A 6,000-nucleotide genomic window follows, 5' to 3' on the forward strand; every position below is an offset into this window, starting at 1 on the left:
TAATTATAGTAATATAATCATGTTTTGTGGTCATTAAAACACTGAAGTAGTCCATTGCATCTGGGGGACATAACTGTTTTCTGGTCTCAAACACTTATTTAAAGACCACTTCCACTGAGGCATATTATCTAGTGAAAGGCACAGACCCAAAGTATATGGTCGGATCGGTTTTTAAAATTGTACCCATCAGTGTGACCCCCAGCCCTAGAAAAGCTACATTTTTTCAACCCAGAAAGTTCCCTCTTATTCTTTTTCAGGCAACCCATAATCTGACTTTATCACCATGCATTATTCTGCCCTTTTAGAACAGAAATAACAGTCCCATTCTGTGTGTCTGGCTTTTTTCATGCAACATGTTTTTGGATTCACACATGTCCTAGCATGTACAATGGTTCACTTCTTTTTACAGCTGCATAGTATTCCATTCCATGGATGAACCACAATTCTTACCCATTTTCCTACTTATGGGCAATTGTGCTGTTTCCAGTTTGGAGTTATTATGAATAAAATTGCTATGAATGTGTATGAATAAGTCTTTGTGGACATATGTTTCCATTTTTCTTGCATAAATATCTAGGACTGGAATTGTTTGGTCATAAGGTAAACATAGCTCAACTTTCTAAGAAACCACTAAGGAACTTTCCAAAATGTATGTATTGCTTTACCTTTCCACCTACAATGAGCAATAGCCCAACTGCCCCATGGCCTCACCAGTACTTACTGTGACCAGGCTTGTTCAAAATAGCCAGCCCAGCAGCTATGTAGTGGAATTTAATTGTGATTTAATCTGCATTTCCTTGATGCTTAAGGAGATTGAACACCATTTCACATGCTTATGGACCCTTCCTATATTCTTCGAGAGCATTTTTTAAAGCCTCTGAAAAGGTATGGGGCCTAACCATTGGCACCGAAAAGTTAACATGGAGTCTTCCATTACTTGCCCAGCCTCTCCCCACCTGGTCCTCCCTTTACCCCCACACACTTCCCTTCAAGACTCTTCCCTTGTTCAGAAGCCTTAAAACCAGCGTACCCCTCAGCCCTGGGGAAAAAAAAAAAGCCCCGAAAAAAAAGGCTAATATTCTGTACTTAATTCGAACATGTGGGTTTTTTCCAAACACATGTAAGCAATTTTCAAACACCAGCTGGGTGTTCTACAATTCAACTCAATTGTGACACTGTCTACCTGGAGATAGTGTCAGATCCCATGGGTTAAGGGCTCAGCCCCACAAAGTTGTCCCCACTTTAGATGCCAATTCCAAGTCCAGATGCTTCTGACTGCTTGGCTATAGACCAGAGGATCCCATGACACCCTCCTCGGGTTCAACTAATTTGCTAGAGTGGTTCACAGAACTCAGAAAACATTTTATTTACTATCTCACTGATTTATTATAAAGGTACATAACTCAGGAACAACCAGATGATAGAGATGCATAGAGCAATGTGTGAGGAAAAGGGCATTGAGTTCCCATGCTCTCTCTAGGTGAGCCACTCTCTGGGAATCTTCACCTGTTCACCAACCCACAAGGTCTCTGCATACCATCATTTTGAGTTTCTTTTTATGTTTTTGGGGTTTTTTTTAGATGTTTATTTATATATTTTTGAAAGAGAGAAAACACAAGTAGGGGAGGTGCAGAGAGCGAGGGAGACATAGAATCCAAAACAAGCTCCAGGCTCTGGGCTGTCAGCACAGAGCCTGACATGGGGCTCAAACCCACGAACCGCAAGATCATGACCTGAGCCAAAGCTGGAAGGTTAACCAACTGAGCCACCCAGGTGCCCCTGAATTTTTTAAGTAATCTCTTTGCCCAATGTGGGGCTCAAACTCATGACCCTGAGATCAAGAATCGCATACTCTTCTGACTGAGCCAGCCAGGCAACACTCATCCTTTAGAGTTTTTATGGAGGCTTTATTACCTAACCATGATTAATTAAATATTGGTCATTAATGATTGATTCAACCTCCAGAGGTCAGCAGATGGGACTGGATGTCCTAAGCCTCTAATCACTTGGTTGGGTCACCTGACAACAAGCCCCTGTCCATAGGTGGGGATCCCAAAGTCACCTGGTCAACATAACAAAAGACACCTTTATTCTTCTCATCACAGGAAATTCCAAGGATTTTAGGAGCTCTGTGCCAAAACTGGGAGCAAAGACAAAATGTATATTTCTCAGTATAAATCACAGGATCACAGAGGCAGGGACCATTTCAGCCAGGATCCAAGCATCTCCTCAACAAGGGGTGTTTTCCCTTACAAGGACTCTGATGACAACTACAAGGAAACAAATTTTGGCCAGAGTATAAAATGCTCTGGCATACAGCAGGTATTCCACATGACACTTCTTGCACCAGCCCCACCTTGGCTTCTCTACGAAGGGAGATGCTGGAGAACCAGGACCTCACATTTCAAGGGACCCCCACCCAGGGAACCTCCAAAGACAACTCAAGAGCTCCATTTCCAGGACAGACTAGAGCTGGATCTCAGCCAGCCTTTCTCATTTGTACATCCAGCCCCAAAGTCCCCTTCATGGGTGCTGCCTTTGGCCTTGGACCCTAACTTCACCCAGCCTCCAGCGGGTGTGCTTCCAGGCAAGGGCAATAAGGAGTTCCCTCCTTATGGACTCTCTTACACAGGACAGTATCCCCAAAAGCCTCTCAACACAACAAGAGCTCAGTCTTACCACCTAAACCTTCCCACCACAGCCTCCATCCTGGCAAATGGCAAATTTGGGGCCATGTCCTCCCATCTGTTCATTTCTGGTGAAAGGAGCACTGAACCAAAGATGGGCTAGTCTCTGTCTGAAGAGCAGACTAAAGAGCTGCAGAGTTTGCATGACGGGCTCAGCCCCTGTGCAAGGAGGGCTCCCCACTCTGACAGGTGAGGCTCTGAGAGCTCCATCAATTTGGGCTTCCCTAGAGAGGTCAGAGCAGCCCTATGGGGTTTTGTCACAGAACACACTGGGGGAAGCTCAGAATGCTAGAGGCAGGACAATGAGGAGTAGGCCCAAGGGGACAAAAGATCCTAGAGAGGTCCTGCCTTCCTACCTCTGTACCATCATTTTCGGTGGGTCATACAGTCAGGAGACCCAACTCTCTCCCAGGTACCCCTCCCCGAAGCTTCCCTGTGACACTGGCTTGAATGTCCCCACAACTCTGAACCTGAGCCTAGGCTTTTGTTCTATTGAGATTGGGCCTCTATGTGGGTCACCAAGGTTCTGCCATCTCTCTTCCTGGACTCTCCACCCCTCCAAAATTTTGCCAGCAAAGATTCTGAAGGGGCAATGCTTGGGGCAGATGTCAGATGTGGTGGACAGTGACTCTGGGAAGTGACAGAGCCAAGGCATCATGAAGACAGTCTGGCCACACCCAGATATTGGCCCCAGCTATTTCCACCAAGGGAATGCATATCCCTAGGCTGTAGGCTGGGAGGAGTAGGGGTAGGGGTAGGGGGAAGGGAGGAAAGGGTGGACCCCTGAGCCATGCACAAAGGATCCAGATGTCATGGACACCAACACAGAGGTGAGCTCTCTTGGCAGAGATCAGTGTTGTGGTGATAACATTTAAGGGCCAGCTAGGCTCCAGGGAAAAATGATTTTTTCTTTCATGGGTAGGCACCTTTGGGAAGCATATTCTGAAAAATAAATAATAATCTGCAATTAAACCCATTTTTAACTTTTAAGTCCCTGAGAGATGAGATGTGTCAAGTGTAATATGGAGGTCCAGTGAATTATCAGCCAGATGTGGATGGCTTGGGGCAGGCAGTTGCTGTCACCTCTGGACCACCCATGCCAGGGTGACACATAAAGAGCAGAGGTCCATAAACAGATACCATCTAAACAGGAGTTTCTTAGAGTGACTCCCCCCACTCTTCTCTGTGAAAGGACCCCACCATTCTGCCAAGTGCCCCCCACCTCTAAATGCCAACTGAATGCCTAGTGACAACTTGGAGGGTAGAGAAGAAAGTACCCATCCCATCATGTTTTACTTTGAGGAAAGCTGTGTAAACCATATTTCTCTGAATCAAAAATAGCTGCTTGATCTTTATTTCATATGGTTTATCTCCCTTTCTCTGACATGTTTCCACAGCAAGAGGACCTGTCTTGCCTACCAACTCTCTCTCATGTAAATAATGATAAGTGTACAAATTATACTTAAGTGATATCTAAAATGTAAATTTAAGTTTATATAATCTACTTGAATCATAAAGCCAGCCTTAATAATGCAGTCTACTTGGTCACCTGTGCTTTGTTATAAGAGGAGTGGGGCAGATTCAAATCTAAAATTCTCCCTGACAGCCATGTCACTGGGCCTAGAGTTCCAATAAGAGGAATTGCTTCCCAAAATAAGCTGGATCAATGAACTTTAGAATCCCTTAGTCAGGAACTATAGTGGACAATACATGGGCAAAGGCATCTACCCTCCTTGGTCTTCAGGGAAATGCAAAGTAAAGCAAGGCCCACATTCCTGTTCATGGAGCTCAGAAGGGCTCCATGATCAGTTTTATGCTCTGCTGTTGCTGTCTCAAAGTAATGGGAATGGAGGGGAAAATCAGGGATTCACCATGACCTAGAACTTATAATTTTTTTTATACTTAAACAAAATTTGAAGATTGTATAACAAAAGATTCACTTTGGTACACTTTGGAGGGTACATGAGTGCTTGCTATTTTATTCTCTGTACTTTTCAGTTTTAATTTATATATATATATATATATATATATATATATATTCATATATATGTGTATGTGTATGTGTATATATATATATACATATATATATACATATGTGTGTGTGTGTATATATATATATATATATATATATATATATATATATATGTTTTTTTCTAAGTGGTTCTCATCCTCAGACTCGTAGGGGAGCTAGTGTGCCTGGCCCCATTCCCAGTACTTTTCAGAGTCGATGATTGGTCCCTTTCAGTTTCCACCAAAAGGGGAGTAAATTTTGTAGTATTTATAAAATTATATATATATATATATATATATATATATATATATATATATATATATAAATTTAATATATATACAAATTTTAAACACAATGAAGATGGGAAACAGGAATAATCCAGACAGGATATGTCAAAGCTACAGGTCATCCCAAGATGGGACCAGCACAAACTTCCTGGTGCACAGGGGTCCTGGAGGCAGTGCTATAGTAGTACTGGCCATGTCAGTGTCTTCCCACATCATCAAGTACTGAAGGTTTAGAGGTCTCCCAGGTCCACAAGAAGATGCAAATAATCCTGAGAAGGCTACCACCATGTCCCAGGGCCCAGCAGTGGCTGGTGAGAGAAAGATGCTGTGCTTTCTAACAAGAACTGCCATTTGTAAGCTGTTCTGGGTTAGCATGTTACACATGCTAGTAGGAGTTCACAGCCTTTCCTTCTGAAGACCCCAGGCCTGAAGCAGGAAGAGCATGAGCTGGAAACAGGCTCACAGTTATGGGGGTGGTGACCCTGAGCTTCACTGAGCATCACTAGAGGCCCCTGTCCCTCTGGGTGGAAACTGAAATGGACCAATCATTGACTCTGTGAAGGACTGGGAATGGGGCCAGGCACACTAGCTCCCCTATGAGTCTGAGGATGAGAACCACCTAGAAAAACAATTTATTTTTGTTATTTACAAACAAACCAACAAGACCCAGATCCCCAGGCCCACCTAGCCCACTATAATTTCCGGAAGTTTGGAGAACAGGAGCCCTTTTTTCCAACCCTCACTACCCTCCCCCTCGGTCCCCCTTAACTACATACAATTTTGTTCCCACATGGGTGGGTAAGGCTGGTCCAGATCCCATTTCCTCTGTCTCTATAGCTGGGTGGCCTCCACAATTAGACTCAGTTTCTACATTAGTGAAGCAGAAAGAGCAGCTCTGGCCCACAGTCTGGTTTTGGCTTTCCAGAACATAGTAAATAAACATCAGTGATGCTGCTATTGATGATGATGATGTTGGTGACAGCCTCCATGGGATGAGTGGAGAAGGAATCAGCAC

Source organism: Panthera leo, chromosome A3 (assembly GCF_018350215.1).
Source record: "Panthera leo isolate Ple1 chromosome A3, P.leo_Ple1_pat1.1, whole genome shotgun sequence".
Classification (NCBI taxonomy): domain Eukaryota; kingdom Metazoa; phylum Chordata; class Mammalia; order Carnivora; family Felidae; genus Panthera; species Panthera leo.